We start from the raw sequence: 20,147 nt of genomic DNA on the forward strand, positions 1-20,147 counted from the left end.
CAAGTTTGACTTTCGCCTCCGAATAATTATAGCGACGGGTGGTCATTTGTTTTATGGACAAAAAATAAGCAAAGATTTTCCTCTTTGTAGCAAAATTCATTAATGCAAGCACCTGCCTCACCATTTGAGTCAACTGCTCCGTGGGAACACACCATACTACCACGTCCAAAAAAATCTGAAAAATGTCACAGAACCTTCAAAATAAATATCTGGGAAGAAGGAGGAATGATGGAAATGTAGGAACCGACCGCGTACCATGTCAATAATCTCAAAAACTCAAAGGGGAATTTTAAAAGAAATGTGAAGAATCTCACAAAATCCTCAGGTTCTTGAACTTGGAAATATTGATTTTTGTACGAAAATAAACAAAATTTCGAATTTGTACATAATGTAAATTCCCTACGTTAGTTAGTTAGTTGCCATGGAAAAGTGGATCCAGTAACTCCTAAACGTTTCTATAGATTTTCCTCAAATTTTAGTTATAGGCCAATAATGGCCCAAAAATGTGAATGGAATTTTCAAAAGTTGGAAAAAAAAATTCAAATCATGTGAAAGATGTGCGTTGTTTTGGGATGTGTTTCTTGTTGGAAATTGTGGGGCTCATTAAGTATTAACTTCCACTAGGTTGGTTCCTAAAATTTGGGATGACAGATGATTCCTGTGGCACTACCTAACTTCCATCGGATTTTTCGATGGATTTGGGTTATTTTCGACATGAGTGAGGTGTTCGAAGGTTGGTTCCTAAATTTTGGGATGACAGATGATTCCCCTGGCACTATCTAACTTCCATCGGATTTTTCGATGGATTTGGGTTATTTTCGACATGAGTGAGGTGTTCGAAGGTTGGTTCCTAAATTTTGGGATGACAGATGATTCCCCTGGCACTATCTAACTTCCATCGGATTTTTCGATGGATTTGGGTTATTTTCGACATGAGTGAGGTGTTCGAAGGTTGGTTCCTAAATTTTGGGATGACAGATGATTCCCCTGGCACTACCTAACTTCCATCGGATTTTTCGATGGATTTGGGTTATTTTCGACATGAGTGAGGTGTTCGAAGGTTGGTTCCTAAATTTTGGGATGACAGATGATTCCCCTGGCACTACCTAACTTCCATCGGATTTTTCGATGGATTTGGGTTATTTTCGACATGAGTGAGGTGTTCGAAGGTTGGTTCCTAAATTTTGGGATGACAGATGATTCCCCTGGCACTACCTAACTTCCATCGGATTTTTCGATGGATTTGGGTTATTTTCGACATGAGTGAGGTGTTCGAAGGTTGGTTCCTAAATTTTGGGATGACAGATGATTCCCCTGGCACTATCTAACTTCCATCGGATTTTTCGATGGATTTGGGTTATTTTCGACATGAGTGAGGTGTTCGAAGGTTGGTTCCTAAATTTTGGGATGACAGATGATTCCCCTGGCACTACCTAACTTCCATCGGATATTTCGATCGATTTGGGTTATTTTCGACATGAGTGAGGTGTTCGAAGGTTGGTTCCTAAATTTTGGGATGACAGATGATTCCCCTGGCACTACCTAACTTCCATCGGATTTTTCGATGGATTTGGGTTATTTTCGACATGAGTGAGGTGTTCGAAGGTTGGTTCCTAAATTTTGGGATGACAGATGATTCCCCTGGCACTACCTATCTGCCATTTGTGACGCAAACTTCTTTTTGTAAAATTTCCTTCCTCAAATTTTTTGGGTCAATTTTTTGTTAGTAAAACGGAACACAATGCGTCACCCTCAGCGATATCAGTTATTTTGTAAGATAAAAAACTTGCGTCACATTTACCCTTTAAGGCATTTTTGACTGATGTTGTTATAATCCTCTGTAGACACAGCACTCACGTCGCTCGTATATTTCTATTAAAAGGAGAAACGAATTATGAATAATATAAAATAGATGACCGTGCACACAGACAGAGAGGGAGAGACGGCTTCGTTATTCCAGTTAGAAATTTGATGAAAAAAAAAATGTTTTCAATTGCGCTCAGATATTGTTTTTAAACGTTTTAACAGCTTTATGTTCCCATTCAATTTGTGCATAGCTTACGGAGCATATACGGATTCAAGCACATAGAGATTATGTTGACCGACGAGTCAGTATAGTTGGGAACAAAACACAGCAGATACTCGAAAACACGAAACATTCCAGTCATTTAACTATAACATTTTGAGTTTCGGAATATCTTAAAAATCAATTTTCTTGTAACTGCGCATCACCACCGAAAAGGAGAGAGAAACGGAAAAACGTTTTTTTGTTTCTGTTCCATTGAATATCGTATGCCAGCCATTTTGTATCAATTCGTTCAGTTCAGTTCGTCTTTTGAATTCCACGCGATAATAAACCCGTCCCCGTTTCGCTCAGTTTTCCGCAAATTTGAAAAATTTATCTCAGCTTTTTAGTTCAAACCAAATCGAATAAAAAATTTGTAAATTAAACGGAAGAGAATTTGGTGGAGGAAAATATAGATTTGTAAAAAGGCACCCGGAGGACGTTACTACAAAAATTGAAAATTAATTTTGCGAACGCATTTTTGGATGTTGTTACCAGTGAGAGATAGTGTGTAATCGGGAAAAGAAAATTTTTAATTTTCCACAGAGGATGACACATAACCGATTGTGATTTTAGTATTCGGAAGGAAAAATTTTCGTTTCCATTTTACGTGTGAACTAAATTCAAATATACGAAGCAGCACAAAGTCGAACTACACTAACTGAAACCAAAATTAGACCAATCGCAGTGGAATGTTACGGATAAGCTGCGTTTAGATATCGATATGTAAGCGAGAATTTTCTTTATCAAAATATGAAAATTATTACATAATTGTCATTCTGCCCTTAAAAAAAAAGATTCAAAGCAGGAAACTCTTCGTGCAGTTAGCAAACATGATTATATTAGTTCCTCACACTCAACCACTGAATACGCGAGCTAAAATCCTATTTGCAAATAAAAGAAAAATTCGAATTGAAGCCTTAAAATTCGTGACTGAACATAACGAAAATATCATTTCCATGAGGCACACTTAACAAGTTCACCTCCATTATAATACGATCGCAGGTCCGAACTGGTGGCAATCAAATGCCATTGATACCCACAACTTTCAAGAATTCGATTTCTTATCATTTTTGATTATTTGTTCCAATAAAGGTTACTTTACAGCATGCCCCTTGCGAAAGTTGACCGTTATGTGGCAGTTTGCCCCCTTCGAAACTGATCCATTACATGAAGAATGTTTTTGAGGTCATTTTACGTAAATTCCTTTGTGAGAGTAAACTTTCGCATTCAACAGGCAATGAACCAGAATACGTTGGATGTTGCGCTGCCACTCAATGAATTTTACATATTTCAAGCACTACTTTCGACGCCATTACATAATTATGTATAAAAATGAAAAGTCTCGTTTCAGAGTGTTTATTGACATCGGCCTCGCCTCGAAATCCACACGAAAACTCATTGCGCTATGGGAGAGGTAGGCCCCAATCTTGTATATAACTCCTCCACATTCTCTCCCATAGTTTTCAACACGTTATCCCTTGTATGGTAAATATAGAAATAACTTTGTGATACTTGCGAACTCACCCGTGTTTTTTGAGCAACAATTTTCTGATTTTTTGACGTGTGCAGTTGTTGCTCATCTTCGGCTCGGATAGAAAAATGTAACACATGTCGATAAGACAGTTACCCCGAAGTTTGTTGCTGAAAAACACATTGAGTGAGTTTGATTTTGACACAAAATTGTTTCCTCATGTAATGAATTACTTTCGCAACATCCACTGTAATCTTCTATTACTCGCTACTCTCACCAGAAGCTCGTTTGCTTTATACTTTAAGATTCGTTTCTGGGGATCGTTGATTGGGAAATGTCTAATTGTTTGGAGAATGTTATTTCGACTCTCGCTATTGCGTCCCTCGCCTTCGTCTCGAGCTTTCCTCTACTCTATTTCCAACGCTATATTTAGGATCTTTCCATTCTTCTCGATCGACAGTTTCATGCTATTAATGGTCCTGAAATATCTACATCGTGACCAGATAGTGTCAACACATTGTCCGATACGCCTTTGGGTTTACCAGTTCGGTCCTGTTGACATAGAAAACTTCTACACCATTTCTCCCATCCTAGAGAGAGTGTGTACTATCATAATGTTCATGATGTGTATGAAATGCTCCCTATACGGCATTATACTATACTCAATTCCTGGGGTAAATTGTGATGAATTTCAATCGTAATCGGAGTGTACATGCTCGTGTACACATTTTTTATGCTTTCATTTCCTGTAGTAACTACATTCTATGTTTATCCTGGTTTTTTTTCGGGAAATTCTTTATTTTTGTTCACAGTGATTCGTGTGCGGAATTGGATGTTTTGAAGTTGTTAAATGGCATTTTTGATTGGTTTTATGATTGGTGTTAATTAACGTTTATGTGGGGTAGTGTTGGGTAAAACATAAAATCAAATCGCGATGTTCTCTGACACTCCTCAATGCTTAAAGGCTATCTGCAGTCAGGCGAATTATGTTTTCTATTATAAATAGAAAGAATTGAAAAAAAAAATATTTTTGTGGATGATGCATGTGGATCATGTGGATTGTATTAGTCACAACAACATTTCTTCGCCAAATTTTCATGGAAATAATTTTCCACAGAATTAAATTCTGATCTTCGATGAGTAATTTTTTTTGTGTTAAATGTGACATTCACCTGTGGAACTAGACTCAACTACGACGGCTATTATTCTTCAACAGAGATTAGCCAAACTTCTATCACATTTTGTGATATTTGAGGAAGGATGGTCGCATCCCGCGTCAGAAAATTTCATATGGAATTTTTCTAGCGATTATGCAGCACTGGCAACATCCCAAAGTTCACTCAAGCTTCATTTGGGTGTGTTTGCTGTAACGATGTCACTGAATGACGTAACCCAAACACGATGAATTTGTGTCTAGCCTACATTTAGTCGAGATATCAATTATGCGCCTAAACTTCGAGGCGGGGTTCGGCTCAGCTTTAATTGAACTAAGAAGTTTAAACTTTCCCCATTAAGCTCCATTACGTAAGTTGTAACTTCATTGAGATGAGCGTTGAGCTCATTTCCCGTGGGCTTAGTGAGCAAAATGATTTACGTAATTGTTTGGAACTTTGTATTTCGGCTTCGGCTCGAGCTACAAACGCCATACTTGGCAAAATAAAAAAAAATCCAAACAAGGACGTAATTTACTATTTCATGGGTGCGTTGTTATTAACCTTATTTTCCTGCACTCAAAAGGTCATTAGGTCACTGAGGGAGGTGCGGGAAAACAGGAAAAGTAGGAAAATATGCAGTTTTTCTTGCTTTCTCGCCAATAGCTACCGTTGCATGTACAAACCCGATTTTCTTAAAAATTAATAATTTTGTTTCGTTTCGTCAATACCTTTCATTTGACGTATGACTCACGATTTTTTAGCGAAAACATCCTCTGTTTTCCGACGGGAAACAGGCGAATACGTCTACTGTTTTGAGACCCAACATTTCACAAAAATATAAGTTTTACGTTCTTTACCTCTATTTTGCATGCTTACCCAACTTTCTAGCGTAATAATGTTGTCGCAACTAAATGGAAAGTGTTTCGAAACAGCGAAGGCAGTTTGAAGTCTAGTTCCCGAAACAGCGTTTTTCTTTTGTTTTGTCTGTTCTTCACTAGTTACTCAAGCATATCTCTGGATGTTTCCGCTCAAAAATCATGCACGCACGTTAGTAAGCGGACGTGACGCAAGTCCACTACCAAAAAAGTATTTTTTTTTTAAATTTGTGGACGGCGGAGCATATTTACAGCAACTGTTTGACTTCTTCCTTTTGTTCTAATTAGAATATCTGGAATCTAGGAATCCCTACGAGTTCAACGAGCTATCACACGTTACTGCAGCTTCCAAATTGGGAAAGATATTCGAAATTTTGATGTTTGTTTGAAAATAAGCAAAACCTCGAATTTTCAGATCCTATGGAAAAGTGGATCCAGCAACTCCTAAACGTTTCTATAGATTTTCCTCAAATTTTAGTTACAGGCTAATAATGGCCTAAAAATAAGAATGGGATTTTCAAAAGTTGGAAAAACCGATATCTTGGGAGCTGGAGCTTCCCAAAGTCTTCAAACGCCAATTTGTATTTGTGTTGTATATTTTGGTGCATGATATGGATGGTAGTGTGTGTTGTTTTGGAATGTGTTTCTTGTTGGAAATTGTGGGGATCATTAAGTATTAACTTCCACTAGGTTGGTTCCTAAATTTTGGGATGACAGATGATTCCTCTGGCACTACCTAACTTCCATCGGTTTTTTTGATGGATTTGGGCTATTTTCTACATGAGTGAGGTGTTCCAAAGCTGATTCCTAAATTTTGGGATGACAGATGATTCCTCTGACACTTCCTAACTTCCATCGGATTTTTCGATTGATTTGGGTTATTTGCGAGATGAGTGAGGTATTCCAAAGCTGGTTCCTAAATGTTGGGATGGCAGATGATTCCTCTGGCACTTCCTAACTTCCATCAGATTTTTCGATTGATTTGGGTTATTTTCGAGATGAGTGAGGTGTTCCAAAGCTGATTCCTAAATTTTGGGATGACAGATGATTCCTCTGACACTTCCTAACTTCTATCAGATTTTTCGATTGATTTGGGTTATTTTCGAGATGAGTAAGGTGTTCCAAAGCTAGTTCCTAAATTTTGGGATGACAGATGATTCCTCTGGCACTACCTAGCTTCCATCGGTTTTTTTGATGGATTTGGGCTATTTTCTACATGAGTGAGGTGTTCCAACGCTGATTCCTAAATTTTGGGATGACAAATGATTCCTCTGACACTTCCTAACTTCCATCGGATTTTTCGATGAATTTGGGTTATTTTCGAGATGAGTAAGGTGTTCCAAAGCTAGTTCCTAAATTTTGGGATGACAGATGATTCCTCTGGCACTACCTAGCTTCCATCGGTTTTTTTGATGGATTTGGGCTATTTTCTACATGAGTGAGGTGTTCCAACGCTGATTCCTAAATTTTGGGATGACAAATGATTCCTCTGACACTTCCTAACTTCCATCGGATTTTTCGATTGATTTGGGTTATTTTCGAGATGAGTAAGGTGTTCCAAAGCTAGTTCCTAAATTTTGGGATGACAGATGATTCCTCTGGCACTACCTAGCTTCCATCGGTTTTTTTGATGGATTTGGGCTATTTTCTACATGAGTGAGGTGTTCCAACGCTGATTCCTAAATTTTGGGATGACAAATGATTCCTCTGACACTTCCTAACTTCCATCGGATTTTTCGATGAATTTGGGTTATTTTCGAGATGAGTAAGGTGTTCCAAAGCTAGTTCCTAAATTTTGGGATGACAGATGATTCCTCTGGCACTACCTAGCTTCCATCGGTTTTTTTTGATGGATTTGGGCTATTTTCTACATGAGTGAGGTGTTCCAAAGCTGATTCCTAAATTTTGGGATGACAGATGATTCCTCTGACACTTCCTAACTTCCATCAGATTTTTCGATGGATTTGGGCTATTTTCGAGATGAGTGAGGTATTCCAAAGCTGGTTCCTAAATGTTGGGATGGCAGATGATTCCTCTGACACTTCCTAACTTCCATCAGATTTTTCGATGGATTTGGGTTATTTTGGGTGTTCCAAGGTTGGTTCCTAAATTTTCTAAATTTTTTTCATCTTGGTAAAGCCACTACCATCTTTGAAGTAAAAATTCCTTTATGGTTGCTACTTAAAAGAATCTAACGTTTTTCTTTCTATCTATACCCAGACCATTACCCTACTCTACTTCTCACCCCCATCACACTTCACAATTTACAAAGTGAAAACTTTGCATTTATATCTACCGAGGACATGAAAAGTATGTTTGGTCATACAAAAAACGAATTGCCAGAAAATGTCGTAAAAAATATGAAAAACGAAAAAAAATTCTCCAAGTTTCTCCAACCGTTTGAGCGTTTACGACATTAAACAATACAAAACGGTTTTTTTTGTTTCTCTTCCTCTCTGATGTCGCATGACAAATAATATAGATCAATGTCGGATATTTTCGTACAATGTTGGCCGGCGGAAGGCATGAGTGACATTTATTTGTGGTTAATGTAATTCGAGATAAGTGGCACGATTTTTATTCGTTCTTGTAATTTGGTGTAGGTAATTACACACATACTCTATTCTATGTAGTTACACCATAGTAATGGGTATAGACAGAGTCTAATTGTTTATGGAAAAAATCGGTTCAATTACGAGAATACAAAGAACTAAAATTGTGTTCGGCTTAGGATAGGAATAGGTCAATCGGATATAGCTTATTTTGACGCAATAATGGTATATCAAGCGATGTTATTTTTGTAGCACAATCCTCCTAAGTCTAGTGTGGGTCCTCGCTCCGCACGTCCTGATATGTACCAGAAACGTCAACTTATGAAACGTGCACATAAATTTTCCTTTGTCTTAAAGTCGTGGATGAGTCTGAATGTAAAGGTTCACTTATTTCACGAGGTCTAGTCTGATTTTAGTTTTAGTTCAGCTTGTGCTGAAAATTTTAGAATTTTTATCAATTTGAATCATATTTAGTGCTACTGGAATTTTAGGTCACTGTTCTGTATTTCTAATGAATTCTACTAGGCTCGAGAGACGTGTACGCGTTCGAGAGCTTGCACGAGTATTAGTACGAGACTCTTATATACAGCCATATAGCAGTGAGGTATTTTATCGCAGTAGTCAAAATTTCGTCATTTTGTGGTGGCTCCAATGTTCAGGGGGTCATTTTATCAGATTTGAACTTAAATCCAATTTTGTATTGTGATACCTTACTTTGAAGATCTCGTGATTGAAGGTTTTTAGAACATTTGTGTTTCAAATTAGTGAATTATAAAAAAATGAAAATTCATTGATTTCAGCTTCGTTTTCAAATCAAAAAAACTTCTATTGACATCATCCCACTATTCGATACGAACCTAAAATCAATGAAGTTTCATTTTTCTTACAATTCGTTAATTCGACATAACCATACGTTGTACATTAATGGGATGCTTCTAGCATAATCGACATCTGCCAAATAGAGTACTGTCAGCTCTCACGGCTCTCTCACGAAGAACTTTTTGTTGAGTGGAAACCATACTTAAAGGTGGACTCAAAGCCGTCCGTTTTTATTCCGTTTTTTCCTCCTTGTACGTGACAGTTGTCATACCAAACAATGTGCTCTATTGCGTGGAATGCCAACTGTCGTGTGCACGGAGGCAAAACGGAATGAAAACTGACACAAATCGGAATGACTGTGAATTCATACTACACTCAACAAAAAGCACACAGTGTGAGAGCCGTGAGAGAGCGAGCTGTCAAATAAACAAAGCAAAATTGAAAAAGATTCAATTTTTTCTCTCACACGGAGTTTTGGTAAGTGGAAATCAAGCCTAAATATGATCGCATGAATGTTTGGAAGGTATTTCATCTCTGCAAGAATTCTATTGAAATCATACGTGTGCCACAATTGGTACTTCCCACCAAATGACATTGTTAACGTGAACGTTAAAATGACAAGAGTTTGCTGTATTCCAAACGTGACAGTAAATCTATAAGACCCTTGAGGAGAATGATGTTTAGAAACTAAGAAGAAATGTAACAGACTTTTCCCATATTTTAGTACATTCTGTCATAAAATTACTGCTGTCACTGCGCTTATTTTCATGTGAACCAACTTCATACGGTGACATTTGTTCTGTAATGACAAATGTGAAGTTGGTTCACATGAAAATAAGCCGCAGAGAATGAAGTACTATGAAAAAAATGTGGCGTCTCTACAGGCCAACCCACTTGTCCCTGTACCTTGTCCGGAACTAAAAATAACCTTTCTTTTCTTAATAAATATTTGAGGAAACAATTTCCAGAGAAAATTGTAAATAAAATGTTGATATTTCCTGCTCCATTCGTTCACAAAGAGACCGTTATGTCTTCGTAATATGTTCCCATAATAAATTTATTATTCATTTCGAGTTATTTTACCATCCATTCGATTGATTATCAAAGCAATAAAAACAAAACTTCGCAAAAATAATGTAGCGAGTCTCATGTCACATTCAATCATCGGTTTTTTTTCTCTAGACTATTTTTATGGAACAAAAATAAAATTCATCAAACTCATTTAGAAATCAATTCGCAATGTCCATAAATATCACAACACTCCATTTGTTATGATCAATAAATATTGATTTAAATTGAATTGACGAAGTTTTTGCTGTCAATCTATTTTCATAAATTGCTTGCCATTATTATCGGTGCCCTCTCTTAAGTACTATAACAGCAATATAATATCTATGGTATAAACGGCAGGTGCTATGCCATATAGAGTGTTTAAGTGAGAGAGATGGCGAAACGACAACCTATTGTTCCATCTCGGGATCTGCTGTCAGATTCTTTTGTATTATCGATGACAGCAGACCTAGAGTTGATTTTTCATCTCGATCTACTTAAACACCGTGTAATAGGAAATCTCAGTTGGCCTGTAGAGACGCCACAATTTTTTGAGTACTTCATTCTTTGCGCTCTATTTTCTTGCGAAATATCTTCACTCTGATAAATATCCATGAAATTTCACAGCAGTGAAGTTGGTTCATTAAAAAATAGTTTGCAGAACTTGCAGACGTTAGTAATTCCATGACTAAATGTATCAAAAATGTAATAGAATCAGACGAAAATCTATTACATTTCAGCTTCAGTTTCCAAACAGCATTTCACTATATCAAAATGCTATTTGGAAACTAAACCTCGAATGTAATAGATTTTGGTTCCATTCATTTCTAGTACTTTTTGCCATAGATTGCTAATGTTACGCGCTTACGATTTTCTTGTGAACCAACTTCACTGCTATGACATTGCATTGATATTTTACAGCACCCAAAGTAAAGTTATTTGAGCAGAAAATGGAGCGCAAAGAATGAAGTCTGAAAAAAATTGTGGCGTCTCCGCAGGCCAAGGGAGGTTTACTATAGTGCTTAATCTGTTATTTCTTTTACGTAGAGAAATGATAAGAAATGATAAGTTAGTACGGCTCACGGTTGGTTTGAAACGAGATTAAATAGGGACCGCCGACCACCAATAATTTTTTTTCATATTTATAATGAGTGATAGACAAGAACATCACACAGGAAAAAATTAGCCCGAACCCCTGAGCCGTTTCTGAGAACCAGTGGATGCGCTACCACAAGCAGGCAGACACAGCCTGATCACAAATTTTAATGGGGATCGGTAGAGGGAAAAATTCTAAGATATACTGTGTAAAAAATATTTCCTTCGATCATCTGCTCTCGGAGCAATAACTGTGGAAAGTCAAAATTTCACCATTTTCGAAGAGTGATATATCTTTGACAAAGTTTTCGCGCCAGCCAGTGCAAATTGATTCTAGACGCGGTTAATAAGCTCTTTCAAATGGCGAAAAAAAAAATTTGAAAATGTTCTTTTAAGTTACATTTTCAGAGAAGTTAATTTTTCCGCTACCCTCGGTGAAATTTGGCCACTTCTGTACCTTTCTGGTAGCCTTATTTCAAACTTATTTGCCCTTAATATTGTAGCCTGAGGAATAAGCTTTTCAACGATACCAAACATGCCATACTTGATCCACAACAAGTACTGATGATGATTCAGTTTTCAATCGAAGTCAGTCTACTCGAAAATCTGGAGTCCTCGAAAACGAAATTTTAAATATCAAGATAATATTACAATTGAATGTCTTTTACTCAATTATATGTTAGGGTGGAGCGGGAAAAAAATTTCGATTTTTTATCCAATTTCGACATCGTGATCCAGAATCAGTAACTCCCACTGATCATTTTTCCGAAAAAAGAATTTTTTAATTTTATGATTTAGGGGTGCCGCCGATGGTATTTTTGAGTAGAGTGTAAGGGATTTTTCAAACATTTATAGCGTAGAAACCTTTTCCGATGGGTTCAATGATCTTGGTCATAAAATGTCTAGAAAAGTCCAAAATTTATTTAAGTATAACATTAAATTTGAAAACAATCAATTTTGTGGACTTACGGCACTTCAAAGTTAAAGCTCTGTTCCCAACGAAAAATTCATCAACTTTGAAGTGAAATCTCGGTATGAAGTTGCATTATGACATAAATCAAATTATGCGTTATTTAACTTGTAATTTAATGAGGAATTCAAAACAAAAGAAATATTTGAAAAAAATTACAAATTGTAGATGTTCTTGAACGTTTTGCATGAACGTCACCCTTTGTCAATAACATCTACAATTTGTAATTTTTTTCAAATATTTCTTTTGTTTTGAATTCCTCATTAAATTACAAGTTAAATAACGCTTAATTTGATTTATGTCATAATGCAACTTCATACCGAGATTTCACTTCAAAGTTGATGAATTTTTCGTTGGGAACAGAGCTTTAACTTTGAAGTGCCGTAAGTCCACAAAATTGATTGTTTTCAAATTTAATGTTATACTTAAATAAATTTTGGACTTTTCTAGACATTTTATGACCAAGATCATTGAACCCATCGGAAAAGGTTTCTACGCTATAAATGTTTGAAAAATCCCTTACACTCTACTCAAAAATACCATCGGCGGCACCCCTAAATCATAAAATTAAAAAATTCTTTTTTCGGAAAAATGATCAGTGGGAGTTACTGATTCTGGATCACGATGTCGAAATTGGATAAAAAATCGAAATTTTTTCCCGCTCCACCCTATTATATGTATGGTACAGACTCAGAGAGTCATTAAAGTCCACTACTTTTCAAAAAAATCTTGAAATTTAATAATTTCGTTTTCGAGGACTCCAGATTTTCGAGTAGACTGACTTCGATTGAAAACTGAATCATCATCAGTACTTGTTGTGGATCAAGTATGGCATGTTTGGTATCGTTAAAAAGCTTATTCCTCAGGCTACAATATTAAGGGCAAATAAGTTTGAAATAAGGCTACCAGAAAGGTACAGAAGTGGCCAAATTTCACCGAGGGTAGCGGAAAAATTAACTTCTCTGAAAATGTAACTTAAAAGAACATTTTCAAATTTTTTTTTTCGCCATTTGAAAGAGCTTATTAACCGCGTCTAGAATCATACTTGACTGGCTGGCGCGGAAACTTTGTCCAAGATATATCACTCTTCGAAAATGGTGAAATTTTGACTTTCAACAGTTATTGCTCCGAGAGCAGATGATCGAAGGAAATATTTTTTACACAGTATATCTTAGAATTTTTCCCTCCACCGATCCCCATTAAAATTTGAGATCAGGCTGTGTCTGTCTGCTTGTGGCAGCGCATCCACTGGTTCTCAGAAACGGCTCAGGGGTTCGGGCTAATTTTTTCTATGAAAATTACAGCAAAGTTCTGTGGATTTTTGCTATAACTCAAACCTTGCGTTTAGGTGTTGCCAGATAAAGGCGCAAAAAAAGCCTTCCAGTTTAAATATTCCATGTCAAGCATATGTGGTCCCTTGTGCAGTTCTTCTCGAGGTTCTTCTGGCAATCTGGCAATTAGATTAGATCAGAGTTTTTGGAGGCTCCTTCCAATTGAGAAGCAGGAACCCAAATCAAAGATCCGCTGTTCTCTACTCACTGACCTTACTACTTCTTCTACGGAATTTTCCCTGTTTTCGATAAGAAGTCGTTAAGGTACTTGTCATCTAAATGATGGTAGATCCTCATCTTGGAGTTCATGACAACCGAAGGTGCGAAACCTGAGATTGGTATATAGGGGACAATTCCTAAGGATATGGACACCAGTCTCAGATTCCAAGCCACAAGAACAGATAGGATCTCTAGTGGTAATACAAAGACAACCAAACCAGTCACAATGCTTTACAGTGCTCGGCTAAAATGTCCCTTTTGATATTATTACCGGCGATTTATAAAGGATCGTTCGTGAAGTATGTCACGTAGGTGAAAGGGTTGCAAGATATGGTTAAGAATATGTTAGAAAGAGATGCCTAGTCGATTTCAACATTTTGGCAGCTGGAATCAGCCTTTTAAAGGTTTCTTGACTGATATTAGCACTTTAGCAAGTATGTCATTTTGACAACATCGAAAAACCTTGTGGAAAAACAAAAATTCTAGAGAAATGAGCTTGAATACCAAAAATCCGATTAAAGTTAGGAAGTGCCAGAGGAATCATGTCCGGAGCCATAGCGGAGGACTTGACGCAGTCTAACTTCCAAAAAAAGAACGAAGAAATTTTTTTGAGACGCGGCAACTATATATAGCCGAACATTTCAGTTTCTACCCTTTGGTTTATATCACCACTCGCTTCAAATGCGAGCAAAACGAGCTATCACTCGACTATGTGGCTTTAAAATTAAAATACATCGTTTTGAAATTGGTCACTTTTCATACAAAATGCACCAAATTGACTTTTCCCAAACAATCAAAATCTTTCAACTTACTCTGTATGTTTCTATCTATCTATCTATCTATCGACGGACGATCTCGGAAACCAGTCAGCCAATCTCCATGAAATTTTGCAGGAACCTCAGGGTGGGCATAAAAATGAAAATGTGATACGCCATTACCCCAGGAAAAACCAGAATTTTTTTTTATTGGCCTCGAAGTGGTTTCTGAGTGTGGTTTTCGAGGGTCGGGAACGCGTTTTCGGCTGTAGCTTAGCTGTATTGAAACCTACAGAGGCGTGCGACCCATCAAATGAAAGGTATTCGTAACACGATTCGAACAAAAAAATAATTTTAAAAAATCGGGGCAGATTCGTTTGAGCTAGAGTGATTAGAGTGACCAAATTTTGAGCTACTCGAGCGTAGGATGAAAGGACTAATATTTTTGCGATTATGAGAGATAGAGAGTTACTTTCTTCGGCAAAGTCTCAGAGTTTTACGAGTAGAACAGAGGGGCATATGTGAAAAATGTCGAAAGTTGGAAATGGGTGGGTCAATTGAGGTTTTGTAGATATTTCTTGAATGGTGGCAGATAGAGAATTACTTTCTTCGTCAAATTTTCTATTTTCGTCAAATTTTCGAATTTCGTCCAATTTTCGATTTTCGTCAAATTTTCGATTTTCGTCAAATTTTTGATTTTCGTCAAATTTTCGATTTTCGTCAAATTTTCTATTTTCGTCAAATTTTCGAATTTCGTCAAATTTTAAAATTTCGTCAAATTTTCAAATTTCGTCAAATTTCCGAATTTCTGTTATAAGCTGTTATAAAATGCAGTGTTCTAAAACTTCTAAAACGACTGATATCACAACAAAAATCTCTTCGAGAAAAGTGTGACGCAGTCTTTGAAGTACAATTTCTAAAATGAATGATATCGCTAGAGTTGACGCTTTCAGCTTCGTTACGCAAAAATTAAATTTTACACCCAATTTTAGTTCAAACAAGCTGGCTTAGTTTTTCTCATCATCTGCCAAAAAAATTTGATTGGAAACAACCAAAATTTTACCAAAAACATAGCTAACGCCGACCCGTACGAAACACCTATTCGTATCAAAAGCCTTTAATGTGAAACTCTTCATTTCTCTTACTTCAATTTCTTCTCTGCTGAAAAACTATTCTCCCTTTAAAATCACTTACATTATCCACTCTTTGCCTTGTTATCATATACAACTAAATTGCCGGAGGCAATATAGACAGCCCCGTACGAAGTCAAATTTCATAAATTCCTATTTAAACAGCTATGTACCGCTATATTTAACTATATTTCACTATAAATAAACATTTCACAGATAAATATATGCTATTATATAGCTCTATATGCCTGTATATAGCTCAATATAGCTGTATATAGGTATATATAGATGTCCGTATATCACGGGTGTACCACTTTACCATAAAAATTGTCGTAAAATACCATCGATTTTAGGCAATTGCCGAAGACAATTAAAAGTTACTATAACAGAAAATCGTTGTTGCCGAAAACTATAACATTCAGAAAATTAAAAAACGATTCGATGTTTTTGAACGACATTCAACAAAAATCAAAAATGTTCTAAGCAGCGACAATAAAAATTGTTCTAAGTTTACACCCCTGTGCCGTATATGGAATCCCTGAAACCCCACACACATAACAAATTATTTCCATGTTAACAGAAACTCTCTAAGTATCATTTTTCCCAAGATATTTCTATTTTACTAAAATCCAATATGGCCGCCGGCAGCCATTTTGTTAGGAGACCGGAAATAGTACCGACGCTTTACATTCGTTAATACCTTTCAAACAAAAAAAAATTCATGAAATTCGGTCAAAATTTACTCGAGATATTGACAAAATACTCCACGTTCACTGTACGGCCGAGTAGCCAGATAAGAGCTCACTCCAAGAGACCTAGCTCACGCTCCGGAGAACATAATTTCATAAACTTTTTTTTCCCTGATTGGTACGGTCAATACCTATCTAATAAAGCTAAAACAGACGAAATATGTTCAAATGTGGCCGACCTACAAGCAAAAACTGCTTGCCGCCCTGTGCCTGTTCCACACCAAGGGGTCTAACTCACGAGTCGGTCATCCGATTTCCATAAACTTTTTTTTTGTCGATCGGTATTGTAAATACCTTTTATTTGACGTATCACTTACAAGTTTAACGTTTAAATGTCCGGAGATATCTTCGAAAAACCGTAAAGCACTTATTGGGCCACAGCTCGGGAGGGGTCGATCCAAAATCACTCATCTTCGAACTTAGCCTGTCTTTTGACATTACCAAACGGGAAAAAAAAGAATTTTCAAAATTGGATGCGTTTTACTCAAGTTATCGTGCAGCCAGACAGACGGACAGACGGACAGACAGACGGACATTTTTTTTTTCGCGGATTTGGCATCTCTAGACAACCACAATAGGTTTCCCCTTACTCAGGGAGTCCAATTCGACGTGTTACAAACGTATGCGTAAACCTATAAGACCCCAGTACTTCGTACGGGTCTAAAAATCTGCGTCGCAAAGTGGCAAATGTTCAGGAACAGACCAGCAAGAAAATGTATCTGCCACATGCGATTATTTGGCAGATGATGAGAAAAACTAAGCCAGCTTGTTTGAACTAAAATTGGGTGTAAAATTTAATTTTTGCGTAACGAAGCTGAAAGTGTCAACTCTAGCGATATCATTCATTTTAGAAATTGTACTTCAAAGACTGCGTCACACTTTTCTCGAAGAGATTTTTGTTGGGATCGTCTTTCTCCAAAATTGAGGAACAAACCTTGGAACACCTCAGTCTTGTCGAAAATAACCCAAATCCATCAAAAAGTCCGATGGAAGTTAGGTTGCTGTAAATATTCTCCGTCGTCACAAAAAAAAATTAAACTTTTTTGGTAGTGGACCTGCGTCACGCCGGCTAACTAACGTGCGGGCGTGATTTAATTTCAATCGGATTCACTGTCCGTACTGCCGCTGAATGAAACATGAACTTTAATGGTTTCCCATTTTTATTTGCAGACCAACGTCATAGAGCGAACAACCGATGGAAACATGGAACAACGATCTACGGCTTCATTACCACAAAGCTGAATAGCTAGACTTCCACCATTCAGCCAGTTCGTGACTCCATAAAATGTGACCTTAAGCGATGACTAAATTTTAATAGAATATTTAGTCAACGAAAAATAATACTTGTGACTGTGTGTCGGTGTGCGTGAGTGCTGAACAGTGACTGCTTTTGTTTTTCCATAACTTTTTATTGTTATAACGTAGCGAAACCCAGTGAACTCTTATTACTGGATTCAGTTGTGCTGCATAGAGAAACACACAAAAAATAAAATGGAAATGTTGGAACTGTGTGCTTGTGCGAATAATATGAATATCTGAGCCACCCACCGGCAACATACGTTCGAGTGAGTTTCGTATAACGTTATACACATTGCAGTACCAGAGAGTGCTTCACATTATATAACAATATCCCCCAGTGGAACAATTCTGTTACACACACAAACAAACGAGGACACTTTACGCTCGGTGGCAAAAATTTTATTTTCCATTTTACTCACCGCTTTTCCGTTTCGATAAAATTCTTTCATTGGACGGTGTGGTTGAACAATTTTATGTGCCACAAACAGTGCTATGTCGTTCTTCTTTCAAACGGTTGCTGGCATTTTACGCGGTTCAGCAATTGATAGTAAAACGTCTTCAAATTGTTGCCAAAGTCATTATTGCTACCATCATCAGCAGGATAATCGACCGAGACGGATCAGCGTACAACGGTCGACCAGCATCGTATCGTTGAATGATCGAGTCGTTCTAGAAGACTGACATTGCGATTATGTTGATGAGTAAGTCATTTATGGTACACTTGCACTGTGTTTGGTAGCAAGGAAATAACAAGGACCATCCATGTCCCTCCCTCACACCGTAGCGTCCATTATAGAATCTTTGTAATGAAACACAATTTTTTTTATTCACCGTCAGAGAAATGATAACCAGAGGGCGTTGCTGCCGTCTCACCGCATGGCGCCATCTGTTATCATTTCTCTGTTCACCGTAGATATGTTGTTGTAGAAGGTATGACATCGTGTCCCAGTCACTCTCCATGATAACATTTTATGTGTCCAGTACCCTCTAGAATTGGTTTTGCTAGTGTTCAAAACATCTAAAGGTTCATAATAACAACGAGCGAGCTGTCTCGATATTACCAACACACTAGTGCGACAAAGACTTTTTCGCACTCTAACACCTGCGTGTAATAATCTTCTTCCTTTCGATATCACAGAGAGATAAGAGACAGTTCGATGCCGCCACACAATTATCACAGACCCTACTCCGCAAGGGAGCATCGATGGATCGTTATTTTTACTAATTTTTTCGATATCCTTTCGTACCGAATTGTTTCTTCAGTGCTAAGTTATAAACTGTGCGACTAACCTAGTGACATCTAATGTATTAGAAACGAAATTAGTAGGAGTAGAATACCGGCGGCTACCAACAATGTCTTGACGAGTCACAGCTAACACAACTACACCAGATTTTTGAACCGATTCAATCAGCTGTGTTTGGTATACACGTCTGACAATCGGTTTTTTTTTCTGTTGCGGTTGAGTTTCGAACCTTCGCACTTGCAACTCAATCGTATAATGGTAAGAAAACGAGTTAACCAATACGCTATTGAGTTGTTCCGCCACGCAATTGCGTCACAAATGGCAGATGATTCGGGTTTCTTCCGTTTAAATTCTTTCAGTACATTTTTAACCATTTTCCTATCAATAAATTACTCAGCATATGACTTGTTGATAAAATTTTTGCATACGACGCACAATGCGTCACCCTCAGAGATATCAGTTATTTTGTAAGTTAGATAAAGGACTTGCGTCACATTTACCTTTTAAGGGTTTTTTGACTGTTATCACTACTTTTGTAAGTATGTCATTTCGACAGCATCAAAAAACCTTATGGAAATTAAAAAATTCTAGAGAAATCAGCCTGACAGGGGCGGATCCAGCTTTTGTTCTGACTCGGGCGGTTAGAAGACAACAATTTTCTGACCCGGGCGGTTTTTGTTTTTTAGAAAAAATTCCATATAAAAATCACCCTCTGACCCGGGCGATCGCGATTACCGCGCATAGGTGGATCCGCGCCTGCAGCCTGAATCCCAAAAACCAACCTTGGAACACCTCACCCATGTCGAAAATAACCCAAATCCATCGAAAAATCCGATTGAATTTAGAAAGTGTTAGAGTAATCAGCTGTCATCCCAAAAGTGAGGAACCAACCTTAAACACCTCACTTATGTCAAAAATAGCACAAATCCATCAAAAAATCCGATGGAATTTAGGAAGTGGACGAGGGATCATCTATCATCCCAAAATTTAGGAACCAACCTCCGAACACCTCACTCATGTCCAAAATAACCCAAATCCATCAAAAAATCCGATGGAAATTAGGAAGTGCCAGAGGAATGATATGGTATCCCAAAATTTTGGAACCAACCTTGGAACATGTCACTCATGTCGAAAATGACCCAAATCCATCAAAAAATCCGATGGAAGTTAGGAAGTGCCAGAGGAATCAGCTGTCATCCCAAAAGTTGGGAACCAACCTTGGAACACCTCACTCATGTCGAAAATAACCCAAATCCATTGAAAAATCCGATGGAAGTTAGGAACTGCCAGAGGAATGATCTGTCATCCCAAAATTTAGGAACCAACCTTGGAACACCGCACTCATGTCGAAAATAACCCAAATCCA

The 20,147-nt window shown here is 37.4% G+C and overlaps 1 protein-coding gene across 4 annotated transcripts in view; it reads left to right on the top strand.

The window, feature by feature from the left end:
• Positions 1-2,348: 2,348 nt before the first annotated feature.
• LOC119075772 overlaps positions 2,349-20,147 on the top strand; it is a 52,830-nt gene continuing 35,031 nt past the window's right edge. For all 4 annotated transcript variants that reach the window (XM_037182321.1, XM_037182320.1, XM_037182319.1 and 1 more), the window contains exons 1-2: positions 2,349-2,791; positions 17,409-18,238. The gene's annotated coding sequence lies outside the window, so the exon portion shown is untranslated. The remainder of the gene's footprint in view (positions 2,792-17,408; positions 18,239-20,147) is intronic.

The sequence above is a fragment of the Bradysia coprophila genome, unplaced genomic scaffold (assembly GCF_014529535.1).
Source record: "Bradysia coprophila strain Holo2 unplaced genomic scaffold, BU_Bcop_v1 contig_232, whole genome shotgun sequence".
NCBI classification, from domain to species: Eukaryota; Metazoa; Arthropoda; class Insecta; order Diptera; family Sciaridae; genus Bradysia; species Bradysia coprophila.